The 23,632-nt window shown below is 42.9% G+C and overlaps 1 long non-coding RNA gene across 1 annotated transcript; it reads left to right on the plus strand.

Annotated features, from left to right (window-relative positions):
* Positions 1 to 524: 524 nt before the first annotated feature.
* On the plus strand, positions 525 to 22,550 carry LOC138649592 (uncharacterized). The gene is made up of 3 exons (XR_011315328.1): positions 525 to 584; positions 21,793 to 21,830; positions 22,507 to 22,550. It is a non-coding gene; the product is annotated as an uncharacterized lncRNA (long non-coding RNA).
* The last annotated feature ends 1,082 nt before the right edge of the window (positions 22,551 to 23,632 follow it).

The raw sequence follows: 23,632 nt of genomic DNA on the forward strand, positions 1-23,632 counted from the left end.
GGGCCATCAACCTTTATGGGGCACATTTTAATATGGAGCATCTTATGGGGCCATCAATAACCTTTGTGCAGCATTGTATGGGGCATATTTTGTATGGAGCATCTTATGGGGCCATCATGAACTGTATGGAGCATTATATGGGGCTCCTGATTCTATATGGATATTCTAAAACACTTAACCTACTGATGTCTCAATTAATTTTCCTTTTATTGGTATCTATTTTTATTTTTAAAATTTCCCAGTAGCTGCTGCATTTCCCACCCAGGGCTTGTACTCGAGTCATTAAGTTTTCAGTTTCTTTGTGGCAAAATTAAGGGTCTCGGCTTATACTTGGGTCGGCTTATCCTCCAGTTTATACGGTATTTTGGCTCTTCCAGAACACACCGGCCACTAACATTAACCCTCGTACTCTGGTAATCACAACACCCAGGAACATTTATATCCGTAAGCTGAATAATAATCAGTCAGCCGGACAAAAATAAGATCTCATTATTCTTCCATCTCGTCTTCTTCTTCAATGTACAGTAATTCGCGGCAGTGAGTAGCGGGGTCGCCTATCAGCCGGATTTCTTCAGCTTTTGTCAGTAAGTATCCGCTTGTTCCCTGTGTATTGTCTGATGTCACCTATTTATAGTGGTAAGAAAACTGAACCCGCGATCACTCTGGCTCATATAAAATCCAACAAATCAATGTCTACCTCCAATAATGAGCATTAAAAGGTTTTACTGCTCCTCCAATATTGATGCTCGACCCATGGGAGAGTTTATGAATATCAGATCTTTGGGGGTCTGACGACCGACACGTCCGTGGATCATGGATTTCTATGCAGCGGTCACTCTCGGGTCGGCAGTCCGTGCGCTCCCATCTCCGTCCGATATAAGGGAAATCAATCGACCTTATGATTGAGGTTTATAGGAGCGGTATCACTCTGTATGCAGGAAGCTCCCCCTAGTGGTGGCAGCTAGTATTTTCTTATTGACACCTTTAGCTCCTTATTAAAAAGCGCAGCTCCGACTCTAACAATGATATTCCGAGATTGACTAATACAGAATTTGCAACTTAAAACTATTACAATAGTTGGAAATTTGGCCAGATTATGGTTTATACACAACAACCGAACAGTAAAAAATATGTATATCGTTAATTTTTTTTCTTTAGCAATTGTTTGTACAATTTAGAATGATGCCAGATATTTTTTGACAATTCATATGTCAAATTTGCTGCAGATTATTGTTTTTTTTTTATTTTTTACCCCATTTCTCTTATCACTGATCACTGAGCACCTTTGTATGGACTCCGGATGGGTTTCCTTTATCTTCTGTACCATATTGTGTATTATATACCTTAGTTTTGCTAACAGAATAATGTGATCAATATGCTGAGAGATGATCAATACATGGCTTTCTGTCTGAAAGGGTTGCATATTGTTGCTTATCATAGACTTCCTACTTCTTAAAGATGGACAGTTCACAAGCACTCCTTGACAATAAATCGATCACCATATTCCCCCTTGATGGGACCCCAAGCAATTATCTGCAATCAGGAAGAGGGAGGAATGCTGTCAGGAACTGTTTAATTTTCCCACAGCTCCTCCGCTGGGGAAATTAAGCATTACACACTATGCATTCAAATCAATGGACTGTGTAATGCAGCACAGGTCAGGTCCTCCAGAGAGAGGCTGAGGATCCTAAATATGGAACCCCCGCCTGATAACTAAGAATTACCTAAAAAGGTGTAGGGTTAAACAACCCCTTAAAAGCTTACCTGTCACTTTAAATGACTGTTCTGATTAACTTGTTGTATGTGTACATGAGGAATAACACTTTTTGACCATTATTCACCAGTTTTTGCCTCTATAGACTCTAATTTTCAGTTGTCTCTGAGCTGGTGGGTGAAAAGTAGCTGCTAAGATATCTCCCATACGAAGCGTACACAGACATGAGGGATTCCTGTTCTCCTGTCTTTATGTAGCACATTTTTCAAGAGCAGCAACATCTTGAAGGACTTTACACATCAATACTGAGCAGTGTAGCTGTGAATCCAGATAGTGGTTTAGAAAAAAAATACTTAGTGGAAGCAGCATCACTTTCTCTGTCTGACTGTGCCTATTTTACGCTGCCAAATGTCTGGCAGCTGTTTTTTTTTTGTTACAGTAGAGAAACCATTGTCATAAGTCCAGACTAAATGTGTTTTCCTTCTCATGTTGAGGATCCAACTTAGTCTAGGGTGCCACGGCCGTATGTTCCCCATGCGAGAAAATCTGTCCAATTATGCTAATCACACAGAATTTGATCAGAGTGTGATCTGATTTTCTCGGATGTGGAGAATAAAATGAAAAATATTTCTATATTCTCCATTCTGTCAGTCCGTAAAAATTGGACCACACTCTGATGTCATCCTAGGGTGGTCCGATGTGTTCCACAGACCCTTAGACATGAATGGGCGAGTGCCATCTGATTATCGGAGGCAAATCCTACATGCTACAATCTCTTTTTCTCCGATCATTTGGTCCAAGAACAAATCGGACAAGTGCGCGGCCTCTTTGAATAACATGGGGACGAGCGCTATCCATCAAAAGGGCAGATAGGACTTGTCAGAGTTATACAGTCATCTATATGAGCCCTTAGAACACAGGTAAGCTTAGTGCAGGAGCTGAGCAGGGTAGTAACTAGTGATAAGCGAGCGTGCACGCATGAGGTGTTATCTGAGCATGCTCAGGTGCTAATCGAGTATTTTTGGCATGCTTGAAAAAAAATTCTTGAGTCCCCACGGCTGCATGTCTCTCAGCTGTTCTACAGCTGCAACACATCCAGGGATTGTCTGTTTGTTAGGCAATCCCTGCATGTGTTGCAGCTGTTAAACAGCCGAGAGACTTGCACCAGCGGTGACTCAAGCATTTTTTACAAGCATGCCAAAAATACTCGAATAGCACCCGAGCATGCTCAGATAACACCTTATCCGAACATGCTCACTCATCATGATTAGTAGCCCTAATAACCTGCATATTATCCCTAAATCTTCTGGTTATTAATGTTTTTTTCTGGTGACAGCTTCCCTTTAAGAATGATGTATAAAGCGGTGATTATGGGGTCAGGGTTTTTATTTTGGGAGCTGCTGTCAGTCATTTAACCGAAGAACACTACGGTCAGCCTCTCCCCATTCTGAAATGGCCCATAACAATGAAAAATGAAGACGAAACAAAAGGAATGGTTATACCGTACAGAGACATTGATCATCCCGAGAAGCTCCAGATTTGTTGCCAGTTTTGAAGCTTCCAAGGAAGTCTTAAAATATAGCGCAACACAGAAAACACCTCAAAGCCTTGCCTGCGCCTCGTGTGTCGGGGTCTCATTGATGCCTGTTTGGGTACTGGGTGCGGGGGTTGTTTTCATTTTTTCAGATATAACAATTTTCCAGAAGCATGACAAAATCTGCAATATCAAATGGTAACTGGGGCGAATCATTATCATTCCATCATGGGGAGAAGGAAAGCTTCATACAAGGAGTTGTCATGGCTTACATGCTAATGGAGCACTTTAAAGGATACGCTGAAGCTTGTTGTCATCAGAAGTCTGCAGGAAGCGCCGAGGCAAGGACGACTGCAGAGACACTGGATTATTAAACCACGCAGCGTTCCCCAACTTACAAAACTACAATCTGCACAGGTACAGGCTATACAGGTATGATGAGAGTTATAGTTTACAATAAATGAAAGTTGCTGTCCAGTATATAGTAATTATCCTTTGACATATTGGCAAACCCCACCACGGGCCCCTCTCCCCAAAAATTTAAGACCAAAATAAAGAGTAAATAAGCCACAATTCAAAAGTGAATGAGCGGAGCTGAAGGATTTCAGGCATTCTACAGAGCCAGAACACCTGAGGATGTTTCTCCTAATGAGATCCAGAAACCCTGAGGATGTTTCTCCTAATGAGATCCAGAACCCCTGAGGATGTTTCTCCTAATGAGATCCAGAAACCCTGAGGATGTTTCTCCTAATGAGATTAATGAGATCCAGAAACCCTGAGGATGATTCTCCTAATGAGATTAATGAGATCCAGAAACCCTGAGGATGTTTCTCCTAATGAGATCCACAACCCCTGAGAATGTTTCTCCTAATGAGATCCAGAAACCCTGAGGATGTTTCTCCTAATGAGATCCAAAACCCCTGAGGATGTTTCTCCTAATGAGATCCAGAAACCCTGAGGATGTTTCTCCTAATGAGATCCAAAACCCCTGAGGATGTTTCTCCTAATGAGATCCAAAACCCCTGAGGATGTTTCTCCTAATGAGATCCAAAACCCCTGAGGATGTTTCTCCTAATGAGATCCAAAACCCCTGAGGATGTTTCTCCTAATGAGATCCAAAACCCCTCAGGATGTTTCTCCTAATGAGATCCAGAACCCCTGAGGATGTTTCTCCTAATGAGATCCAAAACCCCTGAGGATGTTTCTCCTAATGAGATCCAGAAACCCTGAGGATGTTTCTCCTAATGAGATCCAAAACCCCTGAGGATGTTTCTCCTAATGAGATTCAAAACCCCTGAGGATGTTTCTCCTAATGAGATCCAGAAACCCTGAGGATGTTTCTCCTAATGAGATCCAGAAACCCTGAGGATGATTCTCCTAATGAGATTAATGAGATCCACAACCCCTGAGGATGTTTCTCCTAATGAGATCCAGAAACCATGACGATGTTTCTCCTAATGAGATCCAGAAACCCTGAGGATTTCTCCTAATGAGATTCAAAACCCCTGAGGATGTTTCTCCTAATGAGATCCAGAACCCCTGAGGATGTTTCTCCTAATGAGATCCAAAACCCCTGAGGATGTTTCTCCTAATGAGATCCAGAAACCCTGAGGATGTTTCTCCAAATGAGATCCACAACCCCTGAGGATGTTTCTCCCAATGAGATCCACAACCCTTAAGGATGTTTCTTCTAATGAGATCCACAACCCCTGAGGATGTTTCTCCTAATGAGATCCAGAACCCCTGGGGATGTTTCTCCCAATGATATCCAAAACCCCTGAGGATGTTTCTCCTAATGAGATCCAGAAACCCTGAGGATGTTTCTCCAAATGAGATCCACAACCCCTGAGGATGTTTCTCCCAATGAGATCCACAACCCTTAAGGATGTTTCTTCTAATGAGATCCACAACCCCTGAGGATGTTTCTCCTAATGAGATCCAGAACCCCTGGGGATGTTTCCCCTAATGTGATTCAGAACCCCTGAGGATGTTTCTCCTTTTAAAAAAAAAAACAACAAAAAAAGAAAAAAAAAAAAAAAAAAAAATATATATATATATATATATATATATATATATATATATATATATTTATATTTCAACTCAGGAGCACAAGCGGAAAAAAAATAAACTTTGTAGTACAACTTATAAGAGAAATTGGCTTTTAGCTCCACTTATGAGCAACATGTTCTCATTCTGCATCCAGAACTCATCTTTTACTAAGAAATACAGAAAATATCTGTCCTGCTAAACACAAGACAGAATATTAGCTCAGTGAAGGATCAGGTTATAGCTCTGTAATAAAGTCTATAAAGAGGTGAAGAGGAGGATCAGAGTGAGTGACATAGGCAGAGAGACAAATTGTGCTGCGGGTTTCTAGTGTTTTATCTTACTCCAGTGCTGGATTCCCAGCTACACTGCTCAGTATTTAGAATAATGTCCTCCATAGTGCTGCTGCTTTCATGTTTCCTCACCCCCAGTGCTGGATTCCCAGCAACACTACTCAGTACTGCTACTTCCGCACATATTCTACATAGAAAAAGGAGAGCAGCAATCCTTTAAGTGTGCTGTGTATGGGAGACAATATAAGTAAAGATGAGCAAATTGATTTACATGATCCTGATCCATCAGTTAGGATAGTATTCCATGGCTACTGGATGGTAGCCCTGCGACCAGCCTCATACCTGATGGCATCCCTGGCTCCTTTTTTAATTAGCTGGCCTCATCAACGTGCTGCACACATGGCATCCTGCCAGACCAGCTATCAAAAGATAAGCTGGGGATGTTGCCAGGTAATAGTAAGTTCACAGGGCTTCTGTTCACCCGCCATGGAATACTGGCCCCACTGCTGGACCAGGGTCCTGTGAATGTATATGCTCATCTCTAATCATATCGGCTAGTCTTCACCCACCAGCTCAGAAACAACAGAAACTGATAAATAGATCCCTGTAGAAGGAAGAACTGATGAAAAAAGCAAGATACAAGTCATATAATGGCCAGAAATAGTGCAGTCGATTATTGGCTACATTGATCACGTAATTTCACTCATTAGAAGAGGCAGTGAGGAGACCAGTAGGCAACACAGGGGACTCGGTATGTGAGTATTTATATTATTTTTTGTTACTTTAGTCCCTCGCAAGCCCATTTTTAAATGAAAAAAAATATACAAAAAAAAAGGTGGATGAAAAGCAAAATAATTTCAAGACCAATTGCCTCAATATACAACTCATCACACACTGCAAATTATAAATTTCCTAAAAGGGGTTGTCCATTTTAAAAGAAAAAAACCTTTGTTCATAGGCTTAGTTATCTTTTCAAAAACCAAACTGAGTTTTTTACACCCTTCCAAGGTACAGCGCTACCTCTCCGCCACTTCCCTGTTTTTTGCTGATCGGCTGCAGTGGTGATGTCACAACAACAGCACTGCAGCCAATCACTGAGGTTAGTGGCTCTATCGATGTAGAAATCACAACTGCATCTTTTCAACAGAGACTGAGGCATTGGTTCAAAATTAAACCTGGACCCAAAGAAGGCTCAGTAGAGCTCCTACACATAACTGAGCTGATAATCGCTGCTGGGGACTGAGCGGCACTGTGCACTAGTCATTCAGGAGGGTCTCTGGCGGCTTCTCCCCGCCCGTGAACAGTGACTGACAAGCCTCTCCTGCGCGTGCGTATAAACAGAGACTTGTCAGTCACTGTCAGCGGGTGGGAAGACGCCGCAGGAGAAGGCAGATGTGCAGTACCCGGCCGCGGCCACTAGTCCATCGACAGAGCTGAGCAGTTCCGGCCGACAACGGGAATTACTGATTGGCGGGGGTGCCAGATGTCGCAGACATGGATAACCTATCCTAAGGATAGGCCATGAATGTTAAAGTCCCGGACAATCCCTTTAATTGTGCTGAGCTGCAATATCAGACACAACCCCTTTAATAATGTGTGCAAAACTGCGGAATATGTTAGCGCTATATAAAAACAAAGATTATTATTATTATTCTGCATAACCAAAATGATATATAGAATACTAAAAGGCTTAATATTTCCAGGATTTATGTTCATTTCTAGGAAATTCCTCTTTCATTGCCTCTTTAGATGTATTCTTTTATTTTCCTGCAGTATTCACAAACTCGCTGCTGTATGGATAATATCCGTCAGTTCCCGGGTGACACAATGGCGCAATGTTGGCTCCGCGCGTAGTAACGATTCGCAGTCAGTACGGTGCTGCATATCAAAAGGTCTTAAGTGGAACTCGCGGCGTTCAGAACGTCCTACAATAAAGACCGTTCCCCATAGTTCTAGATTCTGCCCGGAGCTCGGGAACAGTCTCTGGATATATGATATATATCCTGCTGGGATACAGAGCTGCCTCGCCGCCCATCAGGATCGCTCACGAAGCTTTTCATCAGGTTGTCAAGTTGACCACACACGGTTCTCAGGCGAAGATATAACCTTGGCTGCCTATAAATAAGTATTTTTCATGGCTGTCATGAAGATGAGTCCTTGTCATGTTTCTAGGTCACTGGTGTGTAATGGTGGTGGTGGATGCTTCCTAGTATAGGGGTGCAAGAGCCAAACGTCATTAATGACCGGAGCACCCGAAAAACTAATTGTAGGGTCACAGGGCGGCGAACAATACTGGAATAAATAATTGTAAAGCTTTATAGCCGCGGAGGTGTGGACAGCTTTATTCTTGATGTCCGAGTGTGATGTGACGAAGCATCGGACTTGCACCAATGTTATTCTATGGGGCCGTGCACATGTCCGATTTTTGCCTTGGTCAGAGTCTGTTCAAAGAAAAAATTGCTGCATGTCTGATATTCAGATCGCACTCAGCCATGCAAACCTTCAGACTGCGCTCGGATGACATCTGAGTGAAGTTCGATATTCACACACTAACAGACATTGCTCACAATGTCACTTTAGCAGAAGTATTGGATATTTTTCCCTGCCGGACTACTGGGCATGGGTCTTTACATGTGCGATTTAGTATGCCTGTTTTCTCATATATACTATTGCATGGCCACTTATTTGTGTGAAGGTGTATTCTGTTGTACGGGGTAATGATGCAATATGGTATGGCTGTGTGCCACTTAGAGACTGGCATTGCATAGATTGTTCTTTGTCTACAGCATGTTATTTGCTTGGTGATTCACTATATATTAACTTCAGTGTTATTAGCACTATGTTGAATCCTGCATAGTTACTCCTTGTACCCATTACAATATATACTCTGTGCAGTGGCCTAGGGAGGGGTAGCTCTAAGCTTCGTTATAAGCTACTTTGGGTTTCTATCTGTCATTTTGCTTGACTTTTAATTGTTTTTATTATGTATGTTGGTCTTGTATTCAATAAAAGCATTTTGTATGTATTCTGGTGATCCCCAGTGTATGGTCTACAGCCTTTTTCTCTATATAATTTCTATGTTTATGTGTTGACCCTGGGTGTATCCCTATTTATTTGTTGTTGTGCCCTCCCAAACAACGTGTGCCTATCTGCTTTCTAGTAAGTGTTTCTTTTCCCACCCAAGAGCTGTATTCATCTCACCCTTAGAGCTGGATTCACAGCTACACTGCTTAGTATTGCTAAATAATGTCCTGTATGCTGTTACTGATTGTGAACATGTTCTACATAGAGTCAGGAGAGCTTTAATCCCTCATGTCTGTGTGTGTCTGTTGTGTAAGAAGACCTCATAACAGCTACTCTCCATCCACTAGCTCAGAGACAACTGAAATTAAAGGGAAAGTCTGCAAAAGGAAAACTGTTGAATAATGCAAGGTACAAGTCACGTAATGATCAGAAATAGTTTAAATCCTCATGTATATACACATAGGACGGCTTATTCTAAACAATCACCTAAAATGACAGCTATACTTTAAATAATACAACCCACCATGAGCCAGGCTCGCACACAAGGTTTAGATAGGGCAGCCTCATGAAATTTGGATACGTTCCTGTCTTTCTCTCGCCCCAGAAACCCATCTTGTCCCTTTACTTGTTTCCGTTCTTGAAAACCGTCTCACGCTGATCTCTTCAATATTTTCTTCCTTTTTAATCTCTGAACGGTAAATATCTGACCTTATCTAATCTCGCCATATTGCGCCTTGTCGCTGTGTAACCTTTACGGGTGGCCGTATAACATCAGAGGAAAGGATTGAGGGACACGGGAGTTATAGCTGCAGTGAGAATCCTATTGTGATCGTTGCCGAGATCTTCTATTTATTTACATGACATCTGCTTCTGTATCGCTGCATTCTATGGGGATCACATAGGATGAATGTAACTTTATTATTTGTATCACTTTGTCTTGTGGGGGCATAGGAAGGTGCTGTCTCTGTTCCCCTAGACTTTCTGTAACCATCACCTTCCTCTTCTGTATATAGGGACCTGACAAGGAAAAAAATGGAAATATAGAATATTTTTAGATACTTTTCCAGCAGGAATAACAGAGGAACAACCCTGATTTCTTGGGAAGCGCATTATTGACTGATACAGACAAATTTTATAAAACTTCCGCATCCGTTTTACTGCATGAATAAAGTATCGCACATAAATCTACATGGAGTGAGATCAGCTTTTAATAAATGAGTCCACGGCTCCGGTAAGACCGCGGGGATTTCCTTCTGCAGGAACGCTGCCAGCTCTGCTCTGCGGGGTATTCTATGGTAATACCATTCATTCCATCCATGGGCCGGGCAGAATGATGGCTTTCCATTGGTTCTTCACATTTTAACCCTTTCATGCACAGCTGTCTCCAGAGATTCCAATAATTTTTTTTCTTAACCAACTGGTTCGTCTACAGTCACCTCACTCATTAAGTATTTCCTCACATATATCCATTCACAAGGTAACCAAGGCAACAGAAACTACGGTAACCAAGATGAAGAATGGGATGGGTGGAGGGGGAAGCGGCGCCTGTGGTCTGCTGTTTTGCATGGCTTGTGTTTAGGGTCAGACAGAATCATGGATGTGGCACAGTCCCCTCACCCTCCGCCCTGCGCAGAGATCACACAGGGGACACTTGTCGGATAGGACGTGATATATATACTGCACATATACCAGGATTTATCCAACAGGACCTCGTATGGAGAACTGCACCTCCTGTAATTGTCAGCCTGACCCCACTGTAGTATCTGCTGTGAACACGCTGTAAACTGAGAATGGAGACAAGAACTGTAGATTCTTCGGATTCTCCACAATTTGTAGCAAAAAAAAATAACAGATACAAAATTATGAATGAACTTGGATAAATAGCACGAGTGCAGAGGAAAATGATCGCCGAGAGGAAAAGAGTGCAGAAAGGAAAAGGAGCGCAGGGAGGAAAAGAGTGCAGAGAGAAAAGGAGCGCGGGGCGGAAAAGGAGCGCAGAGAGGAAAAGAGTGCAGAGAGAAAAGGAGCGCGGAGCGGAAAAGGAGCGCAGAGAGGAAAAGAGTGAGGAGAGAAAAGGAGTGCTGAGAGGAAAAGGAGCACAGAGAAATGGGAGTGCAAGGAGGAAAGAGAGCACAGAGAAAAGGAGAGGAAAAGGAGCGCAGAGGGGAAAAGGAGCGCGGAAATGAAAGGAGCACGGAGAGGAAAGGGAGCACAGAGAGGAAAAGGAGCGCGGAGAGGAAAAGGAGTGCGGAGAGGATAAGAGTGCAGAAAGAAAAGAAGCACAGAGAGATGGGAGTGCAAGGAGGAAAGAGAGCACAGAGTGAAAAGGAGCGAGGAAAAGGAGTGCAGAGGGGAAAAGGAGCTCAAAGGAAAAGGAGCGTGTCAAGGAAAAGGAGAGCGGAGAGGAAAAGGAGCGCAGAAATGAAAGGAGCGCGGCGAGAAATGGGAGTGCAAGGAGGAAAGAGCACAGAGAACAGGATAGAGGTAAAGGAGCGCAGAGAGGAAAAGGAGCGCGGAGAGGAAAAGGAGCGCAGAGAGAAAAGGAGCGCGGAGAGGAAAAGGAGCACAGAGAGAAATGGGAGTGCAAGGAGGAAAGAGAGCGCAGAGAGGAAAAGGAGCGTGTAGAGGAAAAGGAGCGCAGAAAAGAAAGGAGTGCAGAGAGGAAAAGGAGCGCGGAGAGGAAAAGGAGCGCGGAGTGGAAAGGAGAGCGGAGAGGAAAAAGAGCACAGAGAGAAATGGGAGTGTAAGGAGGAAAGAGCACATAGAGGAAAAGGAGAGCGGAGAGGAAAGGAGCACAGAGAGGAAAAGGAGTGCGGAGAGGAAAAGGAGAGCACAGAGGAAAGAGGGTGCAGGAAGGAAGGGAGAGGAAAGGGAGTACAAAGAGGAAAAGCAGATCAAAGAGGGAAAGGAGAGCAGGGAGGAAAAGGAGTAAAGAGAAGAAATGGGTTGCAGTAGGGAAAGGAGAGTAAAGGAAGTGCACAGAGGATAAGGAGCATAAAGAGGAAAGGGAGAGCAGAGAGAAATGGGTGTGCAAGGAGGAAAAAGCATAGAGAGGAAAATGAGCGCAGAGAGGAAATTGAGCAGCACAGGGAGGAAAATATGCACTGTGGACTTACATTCAGGCTATGGCTACACAGTGACTTTGGTCCTGGTGAATGAGGTCATATTGTGACCCCGAGGGTGCAGTGACCACGACAGACAAGTCATCCAACTGCGTCTGATTTCTTTTTTTGCAGCTTGCCTGTTGCAGTCCTAGTACCCTCGGGGTCGCAGTCTGACCCCCATTTACTTGTGTTACACTGCGGTATAGCTATGACACCTACAAAACTTTCGGTCACATGACTGGTGTCGCTGTATAGCTTTAGCCCTTATTGGTCAATCTGTTCATGCAGCAAAACTACAACATACTAGTCACTAGTTGCACAAACTATGTTGATGAGGATATCTGCTTGTTGTCAGTGAATGAATTAATACAGTTGATCTTCAATACTACAAACTACCCCTTTCCATCATCATGGCATCCAATCTAAGTGCTTATAGATGGAGTACATTAGAAAGTGTGAGCACATCCAGGTGAACAGTGCAGTTTGTCAAGGTCGGGACCAGACCTGTGGCTCATATTTCAGTTATGTAATGGCCCGTACTACTCTTTCCACTCGAGGTTACACAGACTAGAAAGATATCTACATAATGAGGCATGAATGTATCGGGTAACCCGGGGAGCTTCATAGTAAATGTTGAATTTTCTGTATTGTGATTTCATAGAAATGGAATGAATGTTCACAATTTGTTTCTACAATATGCATGCAAAAAGTTCTCTGCTAAATAATTGTATAATATATCCATATAGTGGTATTTTTTAACACCCTGTTACAAATCCCCTGCAAAAAGTGTAGGTATGATAATATTTTGTCTGCCTACAGTCACCACTAGAGGGAGCTGCTTGTGTACAATGTAGACATTGAGCTCAGTTATGATGCAGCATGCTGTGAGCTCCACCTAGTGGTTATTGCAGATTGCCAGAATTTAATATAAGTTTATGGAAGTGTGAATCAGAAAAACTATATTGGACAGTTATAAAATGTTTAACAGAAATTAAAACGCTCATATGTTGCCAGTTGTTGTTAAAAGGTGAAAATTCACTTCAAGAATGTCATACATATGAACAAATCCAGAATCACTCACTGCAAATCAATCTTCATCTCACTACACTCCCCCCCTCTTTAATCAATCCTGAATGTAACAACTAGTTGTTACACTGATGCCTCCATCTCTATCTGCCTCTGATTACCATCTTATCTATGCTCTGCTAATGATTTAAGAGTAAAATCCTTCGTAATCCGAGTCTCCCATCTCCTAGACTCTTCCCATGCTGCACCTGTTCTCTGGAATGCACTATCCCAGACAATCAGGTTTATTTCCAGTGTTCATTGTTTTAAAAACCCTAAAAACGCCTCTTTAGGCAGGTAAATCACATCAAATCAGTAAGTTTTTTTTTTCAGTCCTCCTTTCCCACACAGAATTGGGCTGGTAACCAGTTCATGCATCTTTTCATGACCCTTATTTATAGTATAGATGGCCGGACCATAAAATACGAGCTTTTTTTTTTTTACATATTTTATTATCTAATAATATTTAACTTTCCATATCTTGAATGCCCATGTAGACGGCTTAGGCAGGTGGATCCTACTGACAGATTCCCATGATAAATTACTGTATGCCTGCAGCTACCACTAGGGGGAGCTCGATTCATGCTGTCATACATTTGTCTTCCCAATAGAACAGTATGCACTCTAAGCTTATGGACTCCCCCTAGTGGTGGCTGCAGTCAGCTATAATTTGATCATTTGGGTGGGAAGAGTAAAAAGTTAGCTACATTATATCACTGAATCAGAAACAAAACAGAGCTTTGACCACTGTAAAAGTAACTTAAGACATCATAGCATGTTGTATATAAAAATAACACGCAGTAAATTTACTTTGTAATTAAAGGGGTTCTCAAGTTTGGAAGTTAGCTCCTATATGAAGGATAGAGGATAACTTTCTGATCGCTGGGGGTCCGACTGCTGTCGCTGCCCTTAGCTCTGAGGATCCCCATCTGAATCGAGCGGAGGTTGATCATGTGCGCAGCCTCTCCATTCATTCATACCAGTGCCGAAGATCAGCCGAGCAATATCCTACGCATCCATGATCAACCTCCGCAGGGGCTCATCGAGATCAGTGGGGGGCCATGGTGGTCAGACCCCCAGCAATGGGAAAATTATCCCCTATCCTGTTGATAGGGGATAACTTTTTAGATTGTGAGCCACCTTCAAGTTACAAAGATTTTCCTATTTTTGGCAGCTCCCCCTAGAGAATGCATCATAGCAGGTATTTAGTTAAAAGACCATAATGCACATTTTTGTTTTTAACTAATGCAAAGAGCCACATGAAGTGTCCTCCAGGCTGCGCTTTCCCTACAGGGATGGTTATTTTGAGACTTCTTTTGTTTTCCCATGGGCCTTTAAGATGCATTGAAGCCCCTCATAAGTGCACAATTAATGCAGATAGAAAGCACTCCAGGAACTGAGCCAAGTCCTCCTCTGCATCTACTCAAAGGCATAATGATAAGCACCTATAAGAATGTCGCTTTTATTATTAAAGGGGTATTCCCACAATTGAAAGGTGTCTTCAATGGAGCATGGGTGTGCATGCTCAAAGTTTGCTCCATTCCTTAACTGAGAAAAGCAAATGCACCACTTTGCAATTTGCAGCAGTTCCATAGAAGATGAATAGATTAGAGCTTTAACACGTGCACCTCTGATCGGATGCCTTGTAACTTATAGCAGATAACTTTCAATGATGGGACTAACTTTTTAATTCAGTATACATACATTTGTGTGAAAGTGTTTGCCCCATCCTGATTTCCTCTTCTTTTGCATGTTTGTCGCACTTTGTTTCAGATCACCAAACAAATGTAAATATTAGACACAGATAACACGAGTAATCACAAAATTAAGTTTATAAGTGAAGATCTTTAGTATTATGGGAAAAAGAAATCCAAACCTACACGGTCCTGTGTGAAAAAGTGATTGCTCCACAAACCTAATAACTGGTTGGGCCGCCCTTAGCAGCAACAACTGCAATCAAGCGTTTGTGATAACTGGCAATGAGTCTTTTACAACGCTCTGGAGGGATTTTGGCCACTCATCTTTACAGAATTGTTGTAATTAGGCCACATTGGAGGGTTTCTAACTGCCTTTTTAAGGTCATTACAGCATCTCAATCGGATTAAGTCAAAACTTTGACTAGGCCACTCCAAAGACTTAATTTAATTTTTTTAAGGGGAACCTGTCACCCCCAAAATCGAAGGTGAGCTAAGCCCACCAGCATCAAGGGCTTATCTACAGCATTCTGTAATGTTGCAGATAAGCCCCCGATGTATCCTGAAGGATGAGAAAAAGAGGTTAGATTATACTCACCCAGTGGCATTCCTGCTGCGGTCCGGTCCGATGGGCGTCACGGTCCGGTCCGAGGCTTCCCATCTTCTTACGATGACGTCCTCTTCTCGTATTCACACTGCGGCTCCGACGCAGGCGTACTTTGTCTGCCCTGTTGAGGGCAGAGCAAAGTACTGCAGTGCGCAGGCGCTGGGCCTCTCTGACCTTTCCCGGTGCCTGCGCACTGCAGTACTTTGCTCTGCCCTCAGCAGGGCAGACAATGTACCCCTGCGCCAGAGCCGCAGCGTGAAGACAAGAAGAGGACGTCATCGTAAGAAGATGAGAGGCCCCGGACCGCAGCGGGACCGCCCCCAGGTGAGTATAATCTAATCTCTTATTCTCATCTTTCAGGATACATCTGGGGCTTATCTACAGCATTACAGAATACATTCCAGGATGCTGTAGATAAGCCCCTGATGCTGGAGAGCTTAGCTCATCTTCAATTTTGGGGGTGACACGTTCCCTTTAAGCCATTCAGATGTCAACTTGCTGGTGTGTTTTGGATCATTGTTCTGCTGCATAACCAAAGTGCACTTCAGCTTGAGGTCACAAGCATATGGCAAGACATTCTCCTTTGGGATTGTTTGGTAGACAGCAGAATTCATGGGTCCATTTACCACAGCAAGTGTAATGCTGCTGCAGCGCAGTATCGTGCGTCCTATCCCAGGGCGTGCTTGAGATGGAAGATAGGTAGCAGTCACGGCATAAACTTCAGTGTGGCAGCGCAGGCGCCACTAGGTGGCGAGAGAGAGGTCAGCCAAGCTGGGTCAGGAGTGGACGGGAAACGCAGTACCAAGGGAAACAACAATACACGTGGTCAGATACAGTACAAGCCAAAGAAGTCGGAGCCAGTCGGGAGCGGAGATGCCAGAGATGTAAGCCAGAGAAACAGGTCAGAGGACAAGCTGGGTCAGATATCAAGGTCACAGCATGGGGAGCACACAGCAAGACGAGTGGGGAAGCAGGAATGGGAAGGAAGGGGAACAGAGTAAATGGGCAGAGGACATATCAGGGTATAACGGGGTCAGTCGCTTGCTGGGGGCAAGAACTATAGCTGACGCTGCCTACAGGCAACCGTTGACTGAAATAGCAAAACATCCCAAAACGAGGCAAAGAAGGTTAACCCCCGCATGACCAGACCGGGAATAGCAAGAAACAAACCCCGGCCTGGATCTTGACAGCAAGTCTTTCAGATCCTGAAACAGCAAAACAGCCCCCGACCATCACACTACCACCACCATATTTTACTGTTGGTATGATGTTCTTTTTCTGAAATGCTGTGTTACTTCTTCGCCAGATGTAGTGGGACATACACCTAACAAAAAGTTCAACTTTTGTCTTGTCAGTCCACAAAGCATTTTCCTAAAAGTCTTGGGGATCATCAAGATGTTTTCTGGTAAAACTGAGACAAGCCAATATGTTTTTATTGCTCAGCAGTGGTTTTTGTCTTGAAACTCTGCCATGCACGCCATTTTTGTCCAGTCTTTCTTATGGTGGAGTCATGAACACTGACCTTAACTGAGGCAAATGAAGCCTGCAGTTCTTTGGATGTTGTTGTGGGGTCTTTTGTAACCTCTTGGATGAATCCTCACTACGCTCTTGGGGTGATTTTGGTTGGTCGGACACTCCTAGGAAGGTTCACCACTGTTCCATGTTTTCGTCATTTGTGGATAATGGCTCTCACTATGGTTTGCTGAAGTCCCAAAGCTTTAGAAATGGCTTCATAACCTTTTCCAAACTGATAGATCTCAATTACTTTGTTTCTCTTTTGTTCCAGAATTTCTTTGGATCGCAGCATGATGTCTAGCTTCTGAGGACCTTTTGCTCTACTTCACTTTGTCAGGCAGGTCCTATTTAAGTTATTTCTTGATTGATAACAGGTGTGGCAGTAATCAGGCCTGTGTGTGGTTAGGGAAATTGAACTCCGCTTCCCAAAGACGTGATAAACCACAGTTAATTTATGCTTTAAGGGGGAGGAGGGAATCACTTTTTCACACAGGGCCCTGAAGGTTTGGATTTCTTTTTCCCTTAATAATAAATACCTTAATTTAAAAACTGCATTTTGTGATTACATGTGTTATCTTTGTCTAATATTTACATTTGTTTGTTGATCTGAAACATTTAAGTCTGACAAACATGCAAAAGAATAGGAAATCAGGAAGGGGGCACACACTTTTTTTCACACAACTGTTCACACACAGCATTCCAAAACTTCAGCAAGCCTGAGTTCCCACTGATAAAAATGGCGCTTTTCTTCTGCATCAAAATCCACAATGACAATCTGCTTTGATTATTCCATGCAATCAGATTTTTGCAGGCAAACGGCTATTAAGATCAGCTGCACGGTTTTGCAAAAATTAAGAAAATCTGAACTTTCTTCCAAGGCGAGGACTCGCAGCGCCGTGTCTGACGGGAATATCTGTGCAGTTGTGAGCCAAGGCGGCCGTGCCAGGATGAGGTTTCTAAATGTTCAGCTTTGGCGCCGACATAGACACAAATGGAGCACATGGTGCTGACTCCTGATCACTGCTTCTGTGAATGGCAGGTGAATTGAAGCACAAACCCTTTCTGGGAGCCCAGATGTTTCCCTGCATGTAGCTCAGGGAACGTGTCCCAATTTCATCCTGCAGTTCTGGGGCAGACAGAGCACAGCAATTAATCAACACCTCTGATGGGGCGACCTTCATTTGTCTTTCTGTGAAATGGTTGCTTCAGTATGTATTGTCTGCACAAAAGCAGAAAAAAGTCATTCCTGTGCAGGGGGACAGCTTTCAAGAACATTCACTGCTTAACCTTTTATCAGCAATGAAGTGTCAGCTCTTCAGCGCGATTGATCCAGTTGACTCCATAAATCCATATTTTGCATATTTAAGATACATTTAAATATACCAGATTACTGTGGATTTTTGGATGGAAAATCCACCATGAAACACAGCACAGGTTATGTCACGTCCCATGATTTGGGAATCATACAGACGGTATTATATTATCATTGTGTTGTTATATTATGCTGTATGAAATAAAGTTTGCCTTCTTTAGAAGTTTGTCCTTCCTCTCTCCCTGTCTGTCTCTACTGTAATGCTGATGTCAGTAGCCCCTCCCTTCTTCCTCATTCACCGTTGATCAGCCATCTTAGAAGCTCATGTGTATGCAGTCCTGTTTCTGAAAAGTCATTTTTTTTACCTGCTGTATGTGTGCAAATCGACAAGAATTCAGTTGGAAACTAAACCTTCTTCTGGAATCTTCATACGTGCCTCCTGCAGTCGAGTTAAAGCTATCTGAGGACATCACTACGTGTGAGTACATAGCCTAGAAATGATGTCTCCACGCACTCTACGCTTACAGCTTAGCCATGGAGTCAGAAGTATATCTACAATATAATTGTCTAAGGGTCACTTCCGTCTTTCTGTCTTTCCTTCTTTCTGTCACGGATATTCATTGGTCGCGGCCTCTGTCTGTCATGGAAATCCAAGTCGCTGATTGGTCGCGGCAAAACAGCCATGACCAATCAGCGACGGGCACAGTCCGGAAGAAAATGGCCGCTCCTTACTCCCCGCAGTCAGTGCCTGGCGCCCGCATACTCCCCTCCAGTCACCGCTCACACAGGGTTAACGCCGGCGGTAACGGACCGTGTTATGCCGCGAGTAACGCACTCCGTAACCGCTGCTATTAACCCTGTGTGACCAACTTTTTTACTATTGATGCTGCCTATGCGGCATCAATAGTAAAAAAAATGTAATGTTAAAAAAAAACAAAAAAAAAACCTGCTTTTCTCACCCTCTGTAGTCCGCCGAGCCGCACGCGCCGGCCGCCATCTTCCGTTCCCGGCGATGCATTGCGAAATTACTCTTGAGACCGCTAAGTCATCTGGGTAATTTCGCAATGCATCCTGGGAACGGAAGATGGCGGCAGCCGTGCGTGCATCGCCGGAGCTCCGCTGGATCCCAGGGGTGAGTATATAACTATTTTTTATTTTAATTATTTTTTTAACAGGGATATGGTGCCCACACTGCTGTATACTACGTGGGCTGTGTTAGATACTGCGTGGCTGCTATATACTACATAGGCAGTGTTATATACTATGTGGGCTGTGTGATATACTCCATGGGCTGTGTTATATACTGTGTGGGCTGTTCTATATATTATGTGGCCACTGTTATATACTGCGTGGGCAATGTTATATACTACGTGGCTGCTATATACTGCGTGGGCTGTGCTATATATTACGTGGCCAGTGTTATATACTGTGTGGGCAGTGTTATATACTACGTCGCCTGTGTTATATACTACGTCGCCTGTGTTATATACTGCGTGGGCTGTGTTATATAGTACGTGGCTGCTATATACTGCGTGGGCTGTGCTATATATTACGTGGCCAGTGTTATATACTGTGTGGCCTGTGTTATATACTACGTCGCCTGTGTTATATACTGCGTGACCACTGTTACATATTGCGTGGCCTGTTTAGTACATAGCACAGGCCACGTAGTATTTGTCTGCTATATACTACATGACTCCTATATACTACGTGGCCTGTGCTATATACTATGTGGCTGCTATATACATACATAAATACATATTCTAGAATACCCGATGCGATAGAATCGGGCCACCATCTAGTATAATATAAGTGTATGTATATATACATATTTAATCTCAAAAGTATTAGATTTCTCAAATATATGACAAATGGTTTTCAAAATAAAAATTCCCCGTCGTCCCCCAGCCAGAGAATGTCATTGCATGCTATAAGTCCCTTTAGCACGTGTCAAATCACATTTACAAACAATGGAGCGCGATGAATAATTCAGGCCCCATTGTGTAATGCGGTTTCATTTATTTAATCCATTTATGCACTTAGAATAAAAGCGAAGGAAATATTCCCATCGGAAAATCCCAGCGACTCCGGCAGACACACACATGCATGGCTGGCTCCATGCCCTAATGTAATCACTAATCCTGACATGCAACGCTGCATTTACAGCTCAGGGTCTAGCGTCATTTATGTAATTTTTATGGTGTTTTTTAACATTTTTGTGTGTGTGTGGGGGGGGGGGGGGTTTGGGGGAGTCTTTCGCGTTTTCGAATGCAGCATCCTCGGGGTTATAAAGCAACAAAAAAAGTCACAAAACATTGCTCATAAAAAGAGACGAATGAAAGTGTATAAACCGGAGGGTAATTAAAAGGTAGCGTGGGGAACTGGGGTATGTGTAGCCCTGAATATCTAGGAGATGGTCACTAGGTGGTCACTATCATCAGTGGAGAAGCCCCCACCATCCGGTGCATCTGCTAAAGTGACTTTTATCTCCAGTAGGGGTGCACCACATCACACGAGTCGGGGGACAGTACAGCCGCGGTGTCGCCCCTATTTATTTCACTGTCGGTAGCATGAAGTTCCCTCACCACCATATTGTAGGCACGCTTCTGCACGGTATCACACCAATAACACCAGCCCTTCCCAGACTCTCCAATCCAAGCAGACACAGACAGCTCACCGACCAAAGATGTCGTTGTCTAAATCTGCCCTATAGAAAAGAGCGGCGCTAATTATGGGGGAAGAAAATGGCAGATCTTATTTTCTACTTTAAGACGCTTGCACACAAGAGTAAGAAAAATCATCTGCACTTCATCTAAAAATATTCATCAGGTTTTCATCAGTGTGCCATCCATGTCCGTTTTTATGTCCGTGTGCCATCCGTGTGTCCGTTTTTTATATCCGTGTCTCATCCATGTGTCCGTTTTTTATATCCATGTGCCATCTGTGTCCATTTATGTCCATGTGCCATCCGTGTCCATTTTTTTACGTCCGCGTAACATCCGCGTGTCCGTTTTTTGTTTGTGTAACATCCTTGTCCGTTTTTTGTCCTTGTGACATCCGTGTCTGTTTTTTATGCCCATGTGCCATCCGTGTGCCCATTCTTTATATCCATGTGCCATCCGTGTGTCCATTTTTTGTCCTTGTGACATCCGTGTCCGTTTTTATGTCTGTGTGCCATCCCTATGTCCGTATTCTACTTCCGTGTGCCATCTGTGTCTGTTTTTATGTCCATTTTTATATCCGTGTGCCCTCCGTGTGTCCTTTTTTTTTTTTTACATCTGTGTTCGATCTCTTTTCTTACTACTACATTAAAACATGTACATTTTCCAATACATCTTCCGAGGTTTATGATAAAAATCTATCTGTGAAAATCGGACGTTACTCTGATGTTCCATGTGGGATCGGAGTTCTCTCTCGCACCCCTAGACTTGAAGGTTGAGTCTGATCCCAGACTCGGATGATGGTAGCGCTTGCTGTGACTCTCGGATCATGATAAAAACCAGCACTATTGAATAAACTGGGTCAGTGTGCCGTCCGAATAAAATCGGCACACATCTGATTAATACACTTGTCTGTAACCACAGGACGACCTGACTAATGCCCCAAAGTGATCTCCTTGTAGTGACTGCTGGTCATTTATTTGACCCACTCTCTATAATAGAAAAAAAAATAAGCGATCAATTGCTGACTGTATAATAAATGAGCAAGTTGATGGCCTAAAGTCATTACTTTTTCCAGTAAATGCTTCATTGACCTGATGAATTATGTGGCCGGCACACACTGCGCATTGAAAAAAAGAACCTGTAGTCCATTGACTAAAATCAATGCACAAAGTAACAATCCAATTGCGGAATTATTTTTTATTTTTATTTTTTAAATCACAGGACAGAAAAAATGAAAATTCTTGTATTTCAGAGCGAAGGTGAATATCGACCTCTTAAAACCATTTTTATCTACGGTAAATGTGTCAAAACATGATTTGCTGCTTAATATATAAGGCGCTCGCATCAGATCGTTGGCCGCATGATTGTGCCACAATTTTCCATTGCGGTGGGCAGAGGTTCGGCCATCGTGTGTGATTTCACCAGTGGTGTAACTGCGCTTTCAGAAAACTTGTGATATGTCAGAAGTTCTCGGTGCTGAATCTTTAATTAATCGCAAAAATAAAGTGGAAGAAGCTTTCAGCCAATCACCGAAAATGGGCTCAATAGAAAACTACAGCATCCGCCTTAAAACCCTTCTGACCCTTTGATTCAACGATAAGCGGGGGTCTCCACCTCCAGACCCATCAATCACACAACCCACATCAATCAATCCTGCCATATAGTGATAAAAAAACAAAATGGCAGAAATAAAATCAGAATTTTCATAAAAAGACAAGCTCTCACAGAGAGGTCTCCAAAAAATCTAAAACTTTTCTCAGATAGCAAAAAAATATATATATTTATTTATTTTTATTTTTTTGCTTTCCGAAAACAGTTTTAGATTTTTTTGGAGAGATCTCTGTGAGAGCTTGTCTTTTTATGAAAATTCTAATTTTATTGCTGCCATTTTGGAGTAGTTGGTCACTTTGTATGATTTTTTTTTTTTTTTACCAGAAAACACCTTGATGATCCCCCAAGACTTTTGGGAAAATTCTCTGCGGACTGACCAGACCAAAGTTAAACTTTCTGGAAGGTGTATGTGCCATTAGATCTGGCATAGAAGTAACATAGTAACATAGTAACATAGTTAGTAAGGCCGAAAAAAGACATTTGTCCATCCAGTTCAGCCTATATTCCATCATAATAAATCCCCAGATCTAAGTAACACAGCATTTCAGAAAAGGAACATCATACCAACAGTAAAATATGGTGGTGGTAGTGTGATGGTCTGGGGCTATTTTGCTGCTTCAGGACCTGGAAGACTTGTAATGGTTAATGGAACCTTGAATGTTGCTGTCTAGCACAAAATCCTGAAGGAGAATGTCCGGCCATTTGTGACCTCAACAGATGAGCACTTGGGTTATGCAGTAAGACAATGATGGATAACACACCAGCAAGTCCACCTCTGACTTTGGAGTGGCCTAGTCAAAGTCCTAAACTTAATCCGATTGAGATGCTGTGATCCGAGCTTAAAACAGCGGTTCATGGCGGAAACCTGCAATGTGACTGAATTGCAACAATTCTGTAAAGATGAGTGGCCAAAATTCCTCCAGAGCGTTGTCAAAGACTCATTGCCGCTATCGCAAACGCTTGATTACAGTTGTTGCTGCTAAGGGCGGCCCAACCAGTTATTAGGTTTAGGGGCAATCACTTTTTCACACAGGACCATATAGGTTTGGAATTTTTTTCCCCTTACTAATAATAATTACCTTCATTTATAAACTGAATTTTGTGATTACTTGTGTTATCTTTTTTATATTATTTACATTTGCTTGGTGATCTGAAACATTTAAGTGTGACAAACATCCAAAAAAAAAAAAGGAAATCTGGAAAGGGGCAAACACTTTTTTCACACAACCGTATATACCATCTATAACATATCCCTGTGCTATATATTTACTCTGGTTTGTATACAGACAGTGTGGTTCATGTGCAGCAAATGGGATACAACACATATTGGCTGTCTGCACTCACCACTAGGGGAGCTAAGGAGGCAGTATGCATTATTCTCCTAAGCTCCCCCTACTGGTGACCACAGGTGGTCAGAATTTTATTATGTAACTCTGTGCCTTGTAGCTCT

The sequence above is a fragment of the Ranitomeya imitator genome, chromosome 9 (genome assembly GCF_032444005.1).
Source record: "Ranitomeya imitator isolate aRanImi1 chromosome 9, aRanImi1.pri, whole genome shotgun sequence".
NCBI classification, from domain to species: domain Eukaryota; kingdom Metazoa; phylum Chordata; class Amphibia; order Anura; family Dendrobatidae; genus Ranitomeya; species Ranitomeya imitator.